The sequence below is a fragment of the Solanum lycopersicum genome, chromosome 7 (assembly GCF_036512215.1).
Source record: "Solanum lycopersicum chromosome 7, SLM_r2.1".
NCBI classification, from domain to species: domain Eukaryota; kingdom Viridiplantae; phylum Streptophyta; class Magnoliopsida; order Solanales; family Solanaceae; genus Solanum; species Solanum lycopersicum.
The window spans coordinates 25550862-25572618 of NC_090806.1; the positions used below are offsets into that span (position 1 = coordinate 25550862).

The following is a 21757-nucleotide window of genomic DNA, read 5'->3' on the forward strand; positions in this document are numbered from 1 at the left end:
GAAAAAGTGTCAAAATGACACAAAGAGGCATGACATAAAGTATTTATAATGAAAAAAGTCTAGTTAAGGCATCTAAGTGAAAATTGTTGTCAGTTTTAGGGGCTCACCGATGGGTTAAGCCTAATATATAGAGTTGCCAAAATAAAATTAAATCCATTTAAATTATTAGCTCAACTTATATTAATTTATTTTAAATTATTATATAAAGTCAAATATATATATATATATATATATATATATATATATATATATATATATATAGAAAGAGAGAGAGAGAGGTGGAAAAATCAAACTCAATTCGCTCAACTCATTTAGATTGACCTGTCTGTTTATTAGTTCAACTCATTTCAACCTATATTGACTTTTCTTTTCTTTAAATGAAGACCATAAATATTGTGACATTACCTTATCCAACCGAGGCCCAACAATAATACAAAAAGAAACAAAAGAAGTCCAAGACCTAAAATGTTCGGATATCAAAGTAAAAGGGGGGAGGGGGAAAAGTCTCATCTCCTTCCTCGAAGTACAAACGAAACAACCATGGATCGATTGAAAGAAGCGTTGATGAGCTAAAGAGACGTCAAAGTCTTCAAATTCAGTATCCAACTCCACCCCATAACCTAGAAGTTGCCGAGCTTTAAGGTGTTTTCACCCAAGACATTCCAAATCTCATGAATGCCATGAAAACAATCTTAATGAAGACTTCTTACACGCAATAACGACAAATCTGGTGAGTTCCATAAATGATTATGAAGCTTTTGTTGTCCATTAATCAAAGAACTTGGGGTAAATCTTCATATTCCTTTCTCTTGTGAGTGTCGATTCTAGTACCAAAGTTGCAGATGCAAGCATGCCACTCCAATACTTGCTTATGTCGAGATTTTCAACAGGGTAAGTATTTTTTCCTCTCGATCCATTTCACCCTTGTTGATTTCCTTGTTTTCATGCCACCATCCATCCTTTTTTTTCCAGAAAAATGTTTCGTCATCCTTCTCGACTCTCAACATATTTAGCTTAAAAAGCTAATACCATTGCTTGAAATTCAAAAAAGATACATAGTCTATTATTCTAAAAATATTATCACTTATTGTCACTAATGCATCTACTTGAATGTTCAAATAGCTATGAATGCTCTATTATAATGTATATTTTCATGTTATCTTCTATGCATATGATCATGGTTAGCAAAGTCTCCATTTTGATATCTTCTTGTCCTAAGGCTAAGAAGTTTTTTTTTATCTGTATTGATGATGCCTCGTGCCACACTTGGTATATCCTAAAAATTTGATTATATTAGTCTTTGAGTACCTGCAAAATAGAACAACCCAAATGAACTCATTAGAAATCCTATCAAAACATTTTTAATAAACTTGATTTTTAATTTGATATGTTATATATAGTCATAATAAAGAAAAAAATAAACTTAATAGGTATTAAAATATTTTGGAAGAATAAATAAAATAATTAAACATAGTAAAAATTGACAAATTTGCATATACTATACCTTATTTGGAGAAAATTAAATGAAAGGTGTCAAATAAGTCTTGGTTTTATTTGTTGTGACAGATTGACCAAGAGTTGTTCAAGTCTTTTTTAAAATGTAATTCAGTAAATTTTGGACCAAATTAACATTTTCAAAACTTTCTAATCTTTTATAGAATACAAAAAAACACTTCATTTTTCAACTTTTATATTTCTATCCAAATTATTTTTAAAAAATAAATGCAAATAAAATTCTCTTCTTCTTCTTCTCCCAATGTTCTCTCCTCTTCTTCTTCTCTGTTAAGAAAATTTGAAAATTCAACAATCAAAACCAATATCTCTTCCCCATTATCTTATCTTCCTCCTCATCTCCGGTCGTAACTCTCTCCTCTTCTGAACTGAAGATTGTGTTCGACTTAAAATTGGTAAGTCATTTTTTTGAGAGATTTTACAATTTTTGAACAATACTAAATTTTTTCTTGGTTTAAGGAAGAATAAATCATTCTATAGATGTGAAGTATGAATAATGGTATAATGGTACCTATTATTTATTATTTTTGAAAGAAAGTTAACAAACCCAAAAAGCTCTAATTTTGAGAATATATATATATATATATATATATATATATATATATATATATATATATATATATATATATATATATTGTTAACATTTAGTGAAAATTCATTTTTTGCCTTTTGTTGTTCTTTTTGTGACCATTTTGTTCATATGATTTTAGAAATATAGTTTTGTTTAGTTGTCCAACATATATTTGAAGTGTATGAGTTTCAAAAAATCTATTTCTTAATCACTATAAAAACAATGACTACTGCTCCTTATCACAGTCAAACCTAAAAGGCTAGGTGAACAAGAAGGAAAAGGACCTAGAGAAGGAGAAAGAGAAGGAGGAGAAGCAGAAAGTTAAAAAGAAAGCACAAGAGAAAGAGAAAAAAGTTGAAGTTGTCAATTGTGATGTGAAGGAATAATATCCACCATTGATTAGATTGAAGGTTATGTATACAATTGTGAATTACTTTTTTGTTAATAAGTTGTATAAAACAATTGGAAGTGTTCATTTTTGTTGATAATATTAATGATTTTTTTTGTTGTCGGAACAAATGTCAATTATGATGGAAAAGAAGAAATATGGTGTCTGTGGCAATACATATAACCTATGTTGTAAAAAATACCATAAAATTATTTGCATGTGCTCCAATCGAAATGATATATGTGGCAACATATGTCATAGAAAAAAGATATGTGATAACATATGTCACATAAAGAAGATATGTGGTAACATATGTCATAGAAAGAAGATATGTGACAACATTACATTGTTATCAATTGTTCATTTTTGCTGATAATATCAATATTAATGATTTTTTTTTATTTTGTTGGAACAAATGTCAATTCTGATAGAAAGGAAGAAATGTGGTGTTTGGGGCAACATATATAACATCTATCGTAAAAAAATACCACAAATTTATCTAGATGTGCCACAACAGAAAGGATATATGTGACAACATTCCACAAAAAGAAGATATGTGGCAACATATGTCACAGAAAGAAGATATGTGGCAACATTATATTGTCACCAATTGTTCATTGTTGCCGATAATATTAATATTAACAATTATTATTATTATTATTATTATTATTATTATTATTATTATTATTGAATAAATGTCAATTATGATGGAAATGAAGAAATGTGGTGTCTATGACAACATATATAACTTCTACTCTGAAAAACACCACAAAATTATCTATATGTGCTCCAACATAAAGGATATATGTTGTCATGACAATGTATCTTGCAATTTTTTCAACAGTTTGTGCATATGTTGCTACAAATAACGTTTCAATGATGGGTTAATCGGTAAATTGAGCAATTTAGGATTGTAAAAAAAATGATTTGGACCAAATTTTAGTATATTGAACCATCATTAAGTAATAAAAATATGTTATAATTGATAGAATTGATGAAGGTTGTCGTACTAGACCATAGTTTTGTACTTAGACATGTCGTAGGACTATATATTAGTGTTAGATGTTGAATTAGGTGATAATTTAATTGAACTAACCCCCAAAAAGATCATTTTATTATGTACATATGTTGCCACATATGACATTTCTGTTACAATTTTTCCAACCGAACGTGCATATGTTGCCACATATGTCACTTCGAGGATGACTTATTCGATAAATTGAACAATTTAGGAATGAATAAATGTCAAATTGAACAAAATTTTAGTAATTTAAATCATAGATAAGCAATAAAAATATGCTATAACACTTGAAACAATGATTTACAAGGGTGTCATATAACTATCATGTTAGTTGCGACATGTAAGTCATATGTTGCTACATGTCTAACTTATACGTTGCAACATATGTCTATTTTGTTGCTATTGAAATAACTTTTTTGTTGCTACATATGGCTATAATTTGTTCTAATTATTGCAACATATAACAATCTGTTGGAAACGCGAATGCAAATTATTAAAAAAATTGCAGGTACCCCGATGATGATGAATGATTTCAAAGAACTATAAATTTTATATATCATAACAATGGTGTGATACCCCAATCATTTATGAAGTAATTCCAATTAATACAAAACGAAATCTGATCTAGTGATTAAATTAGTTAAATCTGATTCAAGAAGAAGAAAAGAAGAAAGTTCAAGGACTAGCAATCAAGACCAATAATGTATGAAAAGAAGAAGAAAAAGATAAAGGAATGGGAAGAAAGGCAAGCAAAGAAGAAGAAGAAAAAGGAGAAGAAGAGGGAGAAAAAGAATACGAATACGACGAGAGGTGGGGGGGGATATTTTATTTACCCTTTTGGTACAGCTTGCTGGTGGCTTCCCCCCAATTTTAGTTCCACCAAAATTGGTTAAATTAAGTTTTAGTCAATTTACCCTTTTACCCTTCATTTAATTCAATGGACCAAGTTGTCAACTTATAAACTTGAGGGCAACTCCACAATCCTTAATAACTAATCAGATAATTGTCACCTATACCCAATACTTAAGACTTATGTCACTGCCCATTTGTTTTGACCTAACCGTCACATTTTTTTAAAATTCCCCCTTATCTAGATCTCACTTAGTTGGATTTCACCGCGTATATTGTTTTTGTTGCTAGTAAAAATTGTGTTGGGTTGAACACATTAAGAACATGTTTGGATGGGCTTAAAATTTGGTGAAACTGACTTAAAAGTCAGTTTTTGACTTATTAGAGTGTTTGACAATTATCAAAGTGGTCTATTTTAAGTCAGAAATGACTTATTTTAAGCCAAAAGCTAAAAGTTAAGTGAGAGGTACTTTTTTTTCAACTTAAAAGTCATTTTATGTTGATCAAGTATATTACCTTTTTGCGCTTAATTTTTTTTATTATCATAATATTTATTATTATTATTATTTGTATTAATTATTATTATTATATCTATTTCTTATTATTTATTATTATTATTATTATATTTTAAATTATTATTATTATTGTTTTTATTATTATTATTATTATTATTATTACTACTACTATTATATTTATCATTATTATTATATTTATTATTATTATTATTATTATTTGTTATTATTATTATTATAATATTTATTATTATTATTGTATATTATTATTATTGTATTTATTATTATTATTATTATTATTATTTATTGTTACTATAATTGTTATTATTATTATCATTATTATTAAAATTCCCCTTTTTCCTAATTATTATTACAATTATCATTATTATTAATATTATTGTTTTATTTATTATTATTATTATTTATTATTATTATTATTATTTTATTTATTATTATTATTATTTATTATTATTATTATCATTTATGGTTATTATTATTATTATTATTTATAATTTATTATTATTATTGTTATTATTATTATTATTAAGTTGCGCATACAAAATTAACTTAAATAATAAATTTGTAGTCCTCTTATAAATAATTTTTGATGATAAAGAAATATGTGAATGATAGGAAATATTATTACTTATAGATGTAAAATATTGATTAAGTTTGATTTAATTTTTTTTAAGTATAAAAACCTTAAATTAATTTACTTTTTATCATGTTAACAACTTTAAGGGTATTTTAAACATTTTAAATAAAAAAAGTGTTTACCAGCACTTATTTGCCAAACACCTCAACAACTTTTTTTTCAACTGCAGCGCTTTTATCCAAACACATAATTACTTATTTTATAAATAAGTTTCAGCACTTTCAAAAGTATTTTTCAAAAAAATACTTTTTTAAACCAATCCAAACGGGCTCTAAGTCTTATCTGGATATATCGCCCATTACTTGACCCTTTTTAACCCAATCTATTTTGATCCGAGCAAAATTGGATCAGATTGGGCCTTAGCTCATTTGTTGTGCTAGTCCATTATGACCTACTCAAATTTGACTCAACTTGTTCAATTGTCACCCTCGACACATGTATCCTAATGACATATATGTGTCTGTGCGCGCGTGTGCGTGCGTGTTTTACATGACATAAGTAAATTAATTCAGTTGTATTTAAAGTAAATTGTCATGTAGGAAAAATGTATCTATTTATTCAATTTTATATAAGTTAAGTGTCTACTTGTGCACACCCAAAATAAAAAGACCTGAATATCAATATAAACAAGTTGAAAATCATATTATATACTAGTATAAAGTATGTACGTTGCACACTTTGTCACATCAATAATAATAGGATGGAAAAACTGCTCAAAAATAGCCAAGACTTGAAACATGATTAGATAAAAATAGCTATAGTTTGCTAGAGAGGTGAATTGTATTATATATATATATATGAATTGGTATGCATATGATTATATTTGTATATTGCATAATTGTATATATATAATTAGTATGTATATGTACAATGAATACAATAATATTAACGGATACAAATTGTATTAATGAATAAATTGGGGAAAATGTACAAGTACCCCCTTTAACCTATGTTCAGATTCTCAGAGACACAATTATTCTATACTCTGGTCCTATTACCTCCCTGAACTTAATATAATTTTCTACCTTTTTTTGTCCTACGTGACACTATCTTGTGGGCCCAGTGTGTGTTGACATTTTTTCAAGTTAATGCCACGTAGGCCGAAAAGGGGTATAAAATTATTTATAAAACAAGTGGGATAATAGGACCTTAACATATTATAAGCGTGTTTTTGGGATTTCGGACATAGTTTGAGGAGGTACTTATGCATTTCCTTTAATATAAACCATTCTTCTTTTTCCTCAAATAATCATTTCATAAAATTTACATGTGATATAATATTTTAGTTTTTTAAATTCTTTATTAAAAATAAAATATAAACTATTTTGCTTTAATTTTTAAATAACATAAACTACAAGCAAATATTACATAACATACAAACTAATAGGCAATTCAAATAAAAGTGAAATCATTAATGAAATACAATTATATAAACATCACATAAATACTCAACTTTCAAGATTATTATGTTGCTCTCGTAAATGCTTTGTTATTGCATTACAAATTTAAAAATGAACATTTTGTTCTTAATTTTTTCATATCTAGCTAAAAATTTGTTCAAATAGAAGATTTTCAAATTATATTAGTGACGAAAATTGCAAAAATAAATCAATATATTACTAATTTGGGTTGAAAATAGTATATATAATTTAATACATTTTAAAAATATTATATAACATTTAAAAAGAATAACGCATATTAAATATTAAATTAATGAAATTATATTCAAATAATATGTTTATTGAAAAATAATAGAAATAATAATAAAATAAAACAAAAGGTAAAATAGAAAGTAATATAAAGATGAGTTGGAGAGGATAATCTCAATTTTACACTTCAAATATAGAGAATGGAGGGTAAAATAGAGATGGGTTGAAGATGGTCTTACATATCTCCTCTTGTCCTCTCTCTCGCCTCTCTTCTCCCTTTGAAACCTTGCTTTCCTCTCTCCTCTTTTTCAGTCATCTCTTCCTTGCGTCTCTCCTCTCCTTGCATAGTCTCTCTCGCTTATTTCTACCAGAATTTATACAAATACGAATGTTAACAGTCGTTTATACAAAACACAAATAATAACAATCAATTATACAAATACAAATTATAAGTGTCAACTATACAAATCTCTTTAGTGATACAAATACATATACACATATATTTGTTGATAAATACTTTGATACAAATGATGATAAATACTTATTTTATATATAATTTTCTACCCTTTCTCGACTACGTGACACTAACTTAAAAAAAAATGTCAACACACACTGGCCCACAAAATAGTGCCACGTAGATCTAAAAGAGGTAGAAAATTATATATAAAATAAGTTCAGGGAGGTAATAGAAGTTGAGTATAGTATAAGTGTGTCTGAAAATTTGGACATAGGTTGAGAGGGTACTTGTACATTTTCTCTTTATGTTATGAAATAAGAAAATAAGAATGAAATAAAAATAATAATATGATATTGAGGAAAGAGAAAAAGATTTTTTTAGAGAAATAAATAGATAATTGAATTGAAGTTGTCTGGAAAATTTTTTTAAAAAAACTCTATATTTAGAGAGTAAAATAAAGTACATGGTTGGAGATGCCCTAAATACGATAAATGTTAGTTTTGAATCTATCGGTATATAATAAGAGAAGTAAAAGTGACATGTGTCAGCACCACGAAAATTAAATAATTTTAAAATTTTAAAAACAATTTAAAAATACTTTAAATATGTATCTAATACTAACCCAAAATAAAAAATAAAAAAGAGTTGTCAACTTAATAATTCAATGTTTATTTTTTTCCTAAAATTAAAAATTAGTCAATGTTTTATTAATTTGAATTTAAAAATAAAAATAATAAAAATAAAAATAAAAGTGAATAGTTTAATAAGTACGGACTCTATATGTAATGGTTCCTAAATTATAGACAATTGATTAGAATAAGATTATTGTTTTAAGAAAATTGACTATTTAAAACATTAATCAAGATCTATATTACATTGGACAAATCATGAATTTTATTTTCTTTACAATTTTTTTAATCACATTTTATAGTTTCATATGAAAAAATTAGGGGAAAATCAAAAAGCAACCTGGGTCCAAGATAAAAGCAAAACTAACTTGGTGCATTTTTTGAACTTAGACTTTAAATTGAAATTTCTGAATTCAAAATTGATTATCAATTTTAGAGGTAACTTTTTCTTCTTTGTTTTCTCTATTTATAAATACAAAACACAATACTTACATTATTTTATGTGATTTTATTTTTAAAAGAGAATCATCGTAAGAAATTTTAATTATGTTTTATGGCTAAATTAAATTTTTTTCGATGAGTTATTTCTTTGCACTGTTTATATAATAAAAATTGAATGAAGATAATACTCATTATAAACAAGAGGATCTTCATTTGAAGAATTCAAATTCAACAAAAGATTGAAGTTAAAGTATTGTGACTTAGTCTTAAATAGTTATATGTTAAGAATATATGAAAATGTTGATCAACTTTTTGAATGAATTGACAACATTATATATATGTGAATTTTTCCACGTAGTATTTTAGTATTATCCGAATGATAAACTCTTTCCTCTCTTAGAATTAGAGTTTTAAGAAATCACTTTAATAATAGTTATGGTGTACATAAGTAATTGCATTGAAGAATCTTCTTAGCGTAAATTATCACTTAATTCATTATAGATAAATTAATTATTAGTTTGAGTTACTAATTCTTTTTTAATTATATTAAAGTGTCCATATTATTATAATTGCAAATAACTTGATAATTTGTAAAATTTTAATGTAACAGTGATATTTAGTGTAACGATCCGTTTAGTCGTTTTGAACAGCAGATTTTATTTCTGGAAAAACAGGCTGAGGCAACGGACCCTCACGACGGACCGTCATGGGCACGACGGATCGTCGCAGGGTCTCGTTGCAAAACACTTAGAAAATCTGAAATTGGGTACTGAAAATCGACTCTCTGAACTTCGTAACGAAATGGCAGGACGGACCGTTGCATGTGTGACGGACCGTCACAGACTCTGGTGGAAATTGAGTCTCTGAATCTTGCGACGACCTGCAGGACGGACCGTCGCAGGCACGATGGGCCGTCTCAGGTTGCGTAATCCCAGTCTGGGTCGGATTTCTTTATACGTTTTAAGGGACGTTTTTGACTATTCCTGCTTTAATTATAAAGTTAGTGGGTTAATGTTAATAAGTCTAATTACTTAGGGGTTAAAAGAGGTAACCTTAAGTTAATTAGTGGGTTATTATTGCCATCTTTTATTCTTAATTATATACTAATTAGGGTAAAAGAAAGAGGGTTGGAATAAGAAAATTTGAAAACACAAGAGAGGGAGAAAACGAACGAACAGGGAGAGAAGAACAAAACTTTGAGAATTTGCTTGCTTGATCACAAGTCTTCGGTGGAGGTAGGTTATGGTTTCTCTTACGATATTCGTAGTAAACTCTTAATAGCGAATGGTATGTATTGATAATATTGTAAACCCTGCTATGTGCTTAATTGTATGCTTGTATGAATGTAATTATATAATTGTGATTATATAAGCATGATGAAGTTATTGAATCCCAAATCTTGCAAAACCCTAATCTCTTTGTTAATGATGAGGCCTTGGTATATAAGAAGGCGTGATGAACTAAAATAATGAGATTGATGATGCCTTGGTAAGAGTGAAGGCTTGACGAATTGATAGAAGGAGATTAGGGGATCGGGTGTCACGAACCGACACGTAGATTTAGGGGATCGGGTGTCACGAACCGATACGTAGATTTAGGGGATCGGGTGTCTACTTGGTATATATTGATTTCTATTTTGAGTTGACCGATGATATCTACTCAGTACCCGTGTTTTGTACTGACCCCTACTTTTATGTTTTCTTCTTGTTTATTTGTGGAGTGCAGCAAACGTGCCGTCATCTTCGACTCAACAATAACTCTATCCAGTCTTCATTACTCCGGATATCAGGGTGAGCTAATGCTTCTAGCTTGGACTGGATCTTCTTCTTCATGTCTTGATGCCTTGAAGTTCCGGCATGGACTAGCTTTTATGTATTTTTAGCTTCTTAGAAACTCTTAGATTTAGTAATTTGATCATAGATGTTCTTGTGATGATGACTTCCAGATTTTGGGAAATAATAGTTATTGAATTGGTTTATATTAATGAGTTTAAGTCTTCCGCATTATTTTATGATGATATTACATTGAAATGTTAAGGTTTAGATTGGTTGGTTCGCTCACATAGGAGGGTAAGTGTGAGTGCCAGTCGCGGCTCGGTTTTGGGTCGTGACAAACTTGGTATCAGAGCATTAGGTTCGTTGGTCTCATCACACAAGAACGAGTCTGGTAGAGTCTTAAGGAACGGTAGGGGGACGCCTTTACTTTTCTTTGAGGGGCTATAAGACTTTAGGAAAATTCCATTCTTTCATTCTTTCTTTCGTGCTATTACTTGGGTCCAATTGGTATCTAGGTGATACAAATTGGTATCTGACCATCTTCACTCTGTTTCGCAGATGGTTAGAACTAGAGCAACAACTGCGCCAACACCAACATCGGCAAGACAAGAAGCGTCCGAGCCAGCCACTGGGGCTGTAGCTCGAGGAAGAGTAGCGGCAAGAGGCAGTGGTAGAGGTAGGTTATGGTTTCTCTTACGATATTCGTAGTAAACTCTTAATAGCGAATGATATGTATTGATAATATTGTAAACCCTGCTATGTGCTTAATTGTATGCTTGCATGAATGTAATTATATAATTGTGATTATATAAGCATGATGAAGTTATTGAATCCCAAATCTTGCAAAATCCTAATCTCTTTGTTAATGATGAGGCCTTGGTATATAAGAAGGCGTGATGAACTAAAATAATGGGATTGATGATGCCTTGGTAAGAGTGAAGGCTTGGCGAATTGATAGAAGGAGATTAGGGGATCGGGTGTCACGAATCGACACGTAGATTTAGGGGATCGGGTGTCACGAACCGATACGTAGATTTAGGGAATCGGGTGTCACGAACCGACACGTAGATTTAGGGGATCGGGTGTCACGAACCGACACGTAGATTTAGGGGATCAAGTGTCACGAACCGACACGTAGATTTAGGGGATCGGGTGTCACGAACCGACACGTAGATTTAGGGTATCGGGTGTCATGAACCGACACGTAGATTTAGGAAATCGGAGTGTCACGTTCCGACACATAGTAGTAGGGGATCGGAGTGTCACGTACCGATACAAGAGAATTAATGAATATGAGGGAGCAGAGTGTCACGTGCCGACACAAGAGAAATAAAGATAATGAATCTTGAAAGATGTTAATATACTCAATCTAATGAACATAATTCCCAAATGAGTATGGTATTGAGGCTTGAGTCCTCATGTATGCACTTGACGGTAATTGTTAATGATATAGTACTTGCTGTTGCTACAAGTTGAGTATCATAGTTGATTTTATGATATTACTTGGTATATATTGATTTCTATTTTGAGTTGGTCGATGATATCTACTCAGTACCCGTGTTTTGTACTGACCCCTACTTTTATGTTTTCTTCTTGTTTATTTGTGGAGTGCAGCAAACGTGCCGTCATCTTCGACTCAACAGTAACTCTAGCCAGTCTTCATTACTCCGGATATCAGGGTGAGCTAATGCTTCTAGCTTGGACTGGATCTTCCTCTTCATGTCCTGATGCCTTGAAGTTCCGGCATGGACTAGCTTTTATGTATTTTTAGCTTCTTAGAAACTCTTAGATTTAGTAATTTGATCATAGATGTTCTTGTGATGATGACTTCCAGATTTTGGGAAATAATAGTTATTGAATTGGTTTTTATTAATGAGTTTAAGTCTTCCGCATTATTTTATGATGATATTACATTGAAATGTTAAGGTTTAGATTGGTTGGTTCACTCACATAGGAGGGTAAGTGTGGGTGCCAGTCGCGACTCAGTTTTGGGTCGTGACATTTAGACATGCTTGGTACACTTCACTTTGATTAACTCATAGTATATTAAGAAAAAAAGAGAAAGAAAAAAGAGATCTCATACGAGGGAGAAAGTGCACACTTATACTATAAAGAAAAATTACGCAGCTAAGCAAATTTATAAGAGTATTATTTAATTATTTATTATAATTATAGTTTGCTATAATTATCATTCGCGACTAATATTGTACATTAATTATGTGGCCTGACTTCGAGTTTGTATAATTAGTCACGGTTGCGTATGTATAATTCGCCAGAATATACAAATATATATGTATAATATACAATTGTTTAACCTATATACATATACAATTCACTTCTCTCCCACTCTCTACACTCTCTCGCTCGCTCTCTCAATCTCGCTTGCCTCTCCCCTCCCTCTCCCAATCTCGCTTGTCATATATACAAATGCATATGTATAATATACAATTATATACATATACAATTCACCTCTTGACAGATAACTTATAAAGAAACATGAAACCAAAGTTATCATGCATATGTGTAATTTTTAATTTGTACTTATTGATTAATTTAGGCATACTAAAAATTATACTAAAAAGTTAAAAATTGCTTATTTCAATCATTTGTATCTGTTGCCATTTCCCAAGTATTCTTTAAGTTGAGTGACATTATTACTTGCCAAATTCACAATAAATGATGTATCCATCTTAATTGATATATAAGTGATTTTAAATTTAATTGAATATTAACAAGTTAAAGATAAAAATTAAAACTTTAAATTCATCCCTAAAGTCAAATTCAACTGTGATTCAACATATAAATAACAATTTATTGTAATAGGACCTTTTAAATATTAATTTAAATTTCCTACATAGAATGAAAATTAATTTAGAAATGTTCATGAATTCAAAATTTTATTGAAACTTATACATAAATAGAGGATAAAATAAAAGTAAATGCATGATTTTAATAATTATAGAATAAAAATTGATTTTTAAATAATCAAGAAATAATTAAATATAAAGCCTTTTACAATTAAACCGTATTCTTACAAATATGTCTGAGATAAAATTAACATTTCTAAAATTCATTTCTCTACATCTACTTCAATTTTAAATTATGGTCAAGTGTTTTTCAATTTTATATATAAAGAAACTTCTAACAAAAAATATCACTACCAAATAAATCAACAAAAAATCGACAATTCTAGGGCAAACCTTCGAAAGATTTGTATTTTAAAAGTAAAAGTTTTTTTTTTTTTAAAAAAAAACAAATACAACTGTTTTCCCTTTTGAAACTTAAAAATAAAAATAAATATAAAAATAAAATTTGAATTCTAAGTTAAGAATAAATTTTTAAAAATTAAATTATGTATAATTTATTACTTTAGAGTTGATATAGCTATTTTAAATTTGAATTAAGATGTAAGCATTTTCAACTATTTAATTATAATTAAGAAATAAACTTAAATGCATGTTTTTTAAAATGATTAGTTAGAATTTTCACTTGCAATTTTTCATTTTTTTAAAAGAAATAATAAAAAGAATTAAGAAGTATTAATCTTTTTTTTCTTAAAATAAAAATAAAAAGAACAGAAAAGAGTCCTATTAACAGTGGTGACATTCTAATTGAGTATTATAATTCAGTAATTCATACGATTATTACGTGTTACGGATAATGCTTATCATTCAATTTTTATTTTTTGTGTTTCAGTTATATTATTTTTAAAATTTTGAAATCAGTTTAACTATTATATTTAATTATTAATAAAGTGTGAGGAAATATTGGGAAAGTGAGTTTTTTAAATAGGAGTTTCTACTAACTCTTTGTTTTGTTTCTTCTTTTTTTTGTTAAATTAAAAATAACAATTTTTATTATATAACATTTTTGTTAAAATTTTAATTCATAAATTAAAATTATTTGAATTATGAAATTTTAAATTGGAACCAGAAAATTCTTAATCAATTTACTTATATTATTTAAGGAATTCACTTATATAACTCAACATTAAAATGGAAAATTGCTAAAACTACCCTTGATCTATATGAAAAGGACTAAGATATCCTTTATCCATCTTTTAGTCTAAAAATATTTTTTCATTCATCTTTTTGGCTCACATATACCCCTCCACTCACCTTTTTAGCTTACTTACACTCTTTCATTCAACATTTTGACTAACTTACTTTATGCCTAACCACCAAGTTTATTTTGTTTCATTTTTATAAAAAAAATTATTGTTTGTCATTTTCTTATTAGATAAAATAAGAAAATCATCTCGATTATTTTTTTTCCCCAAAATCTATTCAAATAGAAAAATATATACCTCTTCAAGCTCCCCATATTTTCTAAACTAGTAACTTTTGTATTTGCTCCAAAACAAATTTTTAAAAAATTTGTTTTAAATAATTAATATATTATAAAAATATTAATAGTGCCACACTATCTATATTCCTTCTTAAAATAAAAAAAATTGTTAACTTCATTTTTTTGGCTAATCTGTGATAAATACTTTTCAAAGAAAAAGTTCCACACACAATTTCACTTAAAAATTAACTCATTAAAAAAAAGAAGAAAAAAAAGCAGATGAATAGTCGTAGTCATAGGAAAAATTTAAGTAGAAAAATAGAGAAAAATATGTGTAATGCATATATATATATGACATGATACATTTATTTATAAAATATAATCATCTATATAATGTTTAGAATCTTGATTTGGTTAATCAAATATTAGCGGTTAATTTTTTCTTATGTCATGAATTTTCAATCTAAGTTAAGGAAATGGAGAGGAGTTGGATTCAAAAATAAAAAAAATAATAATAAACAACTACAATATTTCTTTTAAATATAAAAAAAAGGGGTTTTGAAGATGTACATTGCTTTGGTTTGGATAAATAATGTAACGACCTATTTAGTCGTTTCGAGCAGTAGAATTACTTTTGATAATAACTGGCTGTGTCGACGGATCACACGACGGACCGTCATGGTCACGACGGACCGTCGAGTGTCTTCGTGCCAAAACACTTAAACTCTGAAATTTGGGTACGGGGAATCAACTCTCTGAACTTCGCGACGAAATTGCAGCACGGACCGTCGTAGATACGACGGGCCTTCACAAACCTATTTACTGAAGTTGAGTCTCTGAACTCTGTGACGAACCTGCAATACGGACCGTCGCAGGCACGACGGGCCGTCACGAGCTGCGTAACCTTGACTGGGTCGGATTTCTGCTAAAGTTTTAAAGGGGTGTTTTGGATTATTTATGTTAAACTGTATGAAATTAGTGGGTAAGTTTAATAACTTATTTACTTGGGGGTTAAAGGAGTTAACCTTAAAATAAATAATGGGTTACTTTTATCATCTTTGATAGTTGATTATATGCTAATTAGGGTAAAGGAAAAAGAATTTGTAGAAGAAAAATAAAAAGAACAGAAGAGGGGAGAACGAGCGAGAGAGAGAGAACGAAGAGGAAAGCAAAAAGGCTTTGGGAAGTATCTTGCTTGATCACGATTCTTTGGTGGAGGTAGGTTATGGTTTATGCTATTTCATAGTAAACTCTAAATAGCGATTGATATGTATTGGGTGGTATTGTAAAGTCTTCTATATGCTTAATTGTGTTGTTGCATGTTGTGATTGGGTAAATGGTGATGGATTATAATGATGATACTGTGGAATCTTAAAAAACCTTAAATCCACTCTATTAATGATGATGCCTTGATATAAAAGAAGGCTTGATGAACTAAAAGAATGAGGTTAATGGATCGGGTGTCACGAACCGACACGTAGTATTAGGGGATCGAGTGTCACGAACTGACATGTAGTATTAGTGGATCGGGTGTCACGAACCGACATGTAGTATTAGGGGATCGGGTGTCACGAATCGACACGTAGTATTAGGGGATCGGGTGTCACGAATCGACACGTAGTATTAGGGGATCGGGTGTCACGAACCGACACGTAGTATTAGTGGATCGGGTGTCACGAATCGACACATAGTAATAGGGGATCGGGTGTCACGAACCGACACGTAGTATTAGGGGATCGGGTGTCACGAACCGACACGTAGTATTAGGGGATCGGGTGTCATGAACCGACACGTAGTATTAGGGGATCAGGTGTCATGAACGACACGTAGTATTAGTTGATCGGGTGTCACTAACCGACACGTAGTATTAGGGGATCGGGTGTCACGAACCGACACATAGTATTAGGGGATCGGGTGTCACGAACCGACACGTAGTATTAGGGGATCGGAGTGTCACGTTCCGACACAAGAGGAATAAAGGGAATGAATCTTGAATTATGGTAATATAGTCAAACTTAAAGAACCTTTTTCCCAAATGAGTATGGTGTGGAGGCTTGAGTCCTCATAGGTGTGCTTGGTGTTGTTGCCAATGGTTCTTGTACTTGTTGTTGCCACCTGTTGAGTATTGTAGTTGATTTTATGTTATTACTCAATGTATATTGCTTTTTATTTTGAGTTGGCCGATGATACCTACTCAGTACGTGTTCCTTGTACTGACCCCTACTTGTATGTTTCTCTTTGTTATTTGTGGAGTGCAGCAAACGTAGCATCGACTTCGACTCGTCCGCAACTCTAGCCAGTCTCCAGCATATCAGAATTCAGGGTGAGCTACTGTTCCTAGCTCGGACTGGATTCTTTCCTTCACGTCTTGATATCTTGAAGTTCAGACATGGACCATCTGTTTTATTTACTTTAGCTTCTTAAATACTCTTAGATTTAGAAACTTGAGAATAGATGTTCTTGGTGTGATGACTTCCAGATTTTGGGGATAGTAATTGATGAATTTTAGAAGTTATTAATTGATTTTGTTAATGAGTTTTAAGTCTTCCGCATTACATTTTGTTCATTATGGTTGAAATGTTGGGGTTTAGAATTGTTGGTTCGCTCACATAGGAGGATAAGTGTGGGTGCCACTCACGACTCGTTTTGGGGTCGTGACAAATAATAAGAAATAATGTAATTTACCTGGACTCTTTATAATATCTAATAGGAGAATGACACATAATAAATATTTTTTAAAAATAAAAAATAAAGAGAGAATTGTTAGTTTCAAGGGTATAAGTGAGTCAAAAAGGTGAATGGTAGAGTATTTTTAGATCAAAAGATGGATGAATGGTATTTTAATTTAGGAGTATTTTTTACGGTTTTTCGAAATTAAGAAGATATTTACATAAAATTAAAACTGATCCCAGTGACTTATTTAAAACCGATCCATTAATTTTAAAATAATTAACTGCAAAATACATGCATATGTTTTGTTTTTTTTTGCAAAATATAATTTTGCAAAATTTATTTTTATAAATATTCATATTTAGTAAAGAATATCTTAAGACAAATTTTATATTTAATAATAAATACTATTTTTACGAGGAATTAAGTGCATATGGTTGCATTAGTATTTTTAAAAAATATATTATTAAATATCACAAATTTGTTATGAAACTATATAAAATTAGAAGACGAATAAAGAAGGGAGAAAGAGAAAGATTTCTTGTTCATTTTGAAGTAAATTTAGAATTCATTGATCTTTCACAAATCTTATTTACAATGAAGGAAAAACCCTTTATTTATACGGAAAACCTTACTTGGTCCCCAAGTAGGATTTCTAACCATATCCTACAAGGAATCCACATAATTAGACATTCACTATAACACAAATATGTTTATAACACTCCCCCTTGAATGTCGGTAGATTATGTGCCTCGTTAAAACCTTACTAGATAAAATCAGTAGGAAAAAAATCCAGTGAAGGAAAAAGAGTATACATATCTAATAATACGCATTATGGATGTCTCATTAAAAACCTTACAAGAAAAACCCAGTGGGACAAAACCTTGTGAGGAAAAAAGAGTACATCACGTATTAACTCCCCCTAATGACAACATCAATTAAGAGACTAGGATCTTTGTTTTCCAAGCTTGTGCACCATCTTCTTGAAAGTTGTAGTTGATAGAGACTTGGTGAATAAATCAACAATAATGTTACTTGAACAGACCTCTTGCATGTTGATATCACCATTCTTGGGAGCTCATGAGTGTATAAAAATCTTGATGAAATATGTTTTCTTCTATCTGGTTTTATGAATCTTTCCTTCAGGATCAAAGATTTCTGCAAGTTCCTTATAGTCTATTGCCTTTTGAAAACTCTTCAAAAGTTTTAATTCTAGTCGTCAACTTGCATAATAATACTTGTATATGCTCTATACATTTTGAATCAATTTAATCCTTATGAGGACGATAAATAAATTTTCCAAAAATGTGTATATGCTTTAGATTTTGAACTCATCGGATATTTTCATATCAATTTTGTTAAGTAACAACGTTCAATGTTAGATGTATGACATCTTCTAGTACCTAAATTGCAAGTCAAATAAGCTTTATGCTTACCAAGATGCACCATTTCACTTTTCACTTGATTATTATTTCTACACTAACATGCTTTAATAGTCGTACAATTTGTATCATAATAATCTTTTACAATATTGCGTTATATTGTATCAAAGATACCGTCAACGATATATCATTTTTCATTGATTCACAATACGACATAATTTATTGAGATCTCATCACTTCATTATTTTTAGGTAGCTACCCCACTCATGAGGTTTTATAAAATGTTATGTCGTAGGCTCCCCAAGAGCCATTATCTTCTTATTATGATCATTTTGATTCTTGGATCCTCTCCTTTTTTCAAAGATTATTTTATTTAGAATTGATTAGTCTATCATGCTTCATGCATGTCGTAGACTCTAAATTTAAGGGACATTCAATAGGAGTATTTACAACTTTTGAGTTGCTTTCAGTCTCCCCCTTATGTTAGACAAACTAACATATATCTTAATATTTGGAGAATTTATCCCTGTGCATCAATGTATATTCATTGATTATATACTACATATCAAAATAATCAGATAAAAAGCATTTGATCGCCGACCATAAATCAACTGAAAGAAAATTTGGTCATAATTTACCGGTTTAATGCGTACAATTATTTTTTTATGCAATATCGTAGTTCATATCAACATATGAAACTTTATTTTCATAAACAATGATTTTACTATTTGAGACATTTAGTGTCACATCATCTTGAGTATTAATCAATATTATCAAGATAAATTGTCTTGATTAAATATTCTGAAATTATGCTCTTAACTCAATTATTTTTGGACAAACAATTTTGTGAATGTGTAACTGCAAGTTGACAACAAATGCACATGTGATTATCTTATTGAGACATCTTTTTATCATATCATATTATAGGAGAAAAAACCCATATTCACCTTTTATACTTTTCAGAATTTAGGGATTTAGTCCCAACTTTAGTTGATTCAATCAACTTTATCACGAGAACAAGCAACGTAAAGAATTCTTGAAGCTTCTACTTTTTCAATGTATGTTTATTACTCAGTATGCACATCTTTGGGATGACCAAATTATTCATGCCAACTAATAAATTATTAGTACTTGTAAACTCCAAGTTTATTATGTCATGTGCCTTTTTGCTTTAGTAAATTCTCAATTTATTACTATTATATGAGAAAAGTTCAACTTTAATACTCTGAGAGTACATTTCAAATCTTTTTTCCTCAATTACTCTACCTCTTCTAAAGGTGATTCGTTATCCCATCACTAAATAGACTACTCTGGTTATCAGAAAATTATGCATGTAATCATATTATTCGTGCCAACATTTTTTTTTTGCAAACATCAAGTTGCGAGATAAAAATTGACACACATGAGACCATCAAGAAGAAACATCTATTAGGACCATTAAGTATCTAAACAATCGACTAGGTGTATGAATATGTCCACAAATATTTGTATATGTTCCTACAATGCAGAGGATTCAATCTCAACTTTCGTATATGATGGGCTCATAATTAGCTGCTAACAATCATTACTAGAAAACTCACCATTTAAAAGAATTTTAGGTTATTTTATGTAACGACCTGTTTAGTCGTTTTGAGCAGCAGACTTCAATTCTGGAAAAAACTGGCAGAAACGACGGACCCCATGACGGACCGTCATGGGCACGACGGACCGTCGCAGGGTCTCGTTTCAAAACACTTAGAAAATCTGAAATTAGGTACTGAAAATTGACTCTCTGAACTTCGTAATGGAATGGCAGGACGGACCGTCACAGGTGTGACGGACCGTCACAGACTCTTCAGAGAAATTGAGTCTCTGAACTCTGTGAAGGGGCAGCAGGACGGACCGTCGCAGGCGCGACGGGCCGTCACAGACTGCGTAATCCCAGTCTGGGTCGGATTTCTTGATACGTTTTAAGGGACGTTTTTGACTATTCCTGCTTTAATTATAAAGTTAGTGGGTTAATGTTAATAAGTCTAATTACTTGGGGGTTAAAAGAGGTAACCTTAAGTTAATTAGTGGGTCATTATTGCTATCTTTTATTCTTAATTATATACTAATTAGGGTAAAAGAAAGAGGGTTTGAATAAAGAAAAATAGAAAGAACAAAGAGAGAGAGAGAGAGAGGATTGATCGAGAGAGGAGAAACGAAGAGGAAAACACAAAGCTTTGGGAATTTGCTTGCTTGATCACTAGTCTTCGGTGGAGGTAGGTTATGGTTTTCATGCTTTCATAGTAAACTCTTAATAGACAATGATATGTATTGGTAGTATTGTAAACCCTGCTATTTGGTTAATTGTATGCATGCATGAACATGATTATATAATTGTGATTATATTAAGCATGATGAAGTTATTGAATCCCAAATCTTGATGAAAACCTAATCTCTTTTTAATGATGATGCCTTGGTAAGGGAGAAGGCTTGATGAACTAAAGTAATGAGATTGATGATGCCTTGGTAAGACAGAAGGCTTGATGAATTGATGGAAGGAGATTAGGGGATCGGGTGTCACGAACCGACACGTAGAATTAGGGGATCGGGTGTCACGAACCGACACGTAGTATTAGGGGATCGGGTGTCACGAACCGACACGTAGAATTAGGGGATCGGGTGTCACGAACCGACACGTAGTATTAGGGGATCGGGTGTCACGAACCGACACGTAGTATTAGGGGATCGGGTGTCACGAACCGACACGTAGATTTAGGGGATCGGGTGTCACGAACCGACACATAGATTTAGGGGATCGGGTGTCACGAACCGACACATAGATTTAGGGGATCGGAGTGTCACGTACCGACACAAGAGGATTAATGAATATTGAGGGAGCGGAGTGTCACGTACCGACCTAAGAGAAATAAAGATAATGAATCTTGAAAGATGTTAATATACTCAATCTAATGAACATGATTCCCAAATGAGT

The 21757-nt window shown here is 30.5% G+C and overlaps 1 long non-coding RNA gene across 1 annotated transcript; it reads left to right on the plus strand.

Annotated features, from left to right (window-relative positions):
- Nucleotides 1-600: 600 nt before the first annotated feature.
- Nucleotides 601-2571, plus strand: LOC138337585 (uncharacterized). The gene is made up of 2 exons (XR_011210879.1): nucleotides 601-891; nucleotides 2329-2571. It is a non-coding gene; the product is annotated as an uncharacterized lncRNA (long non-coding RNA).
- The last annotated feature ends 19186 nt before the right edge of the window (nucleotides 2572-21757 follow it).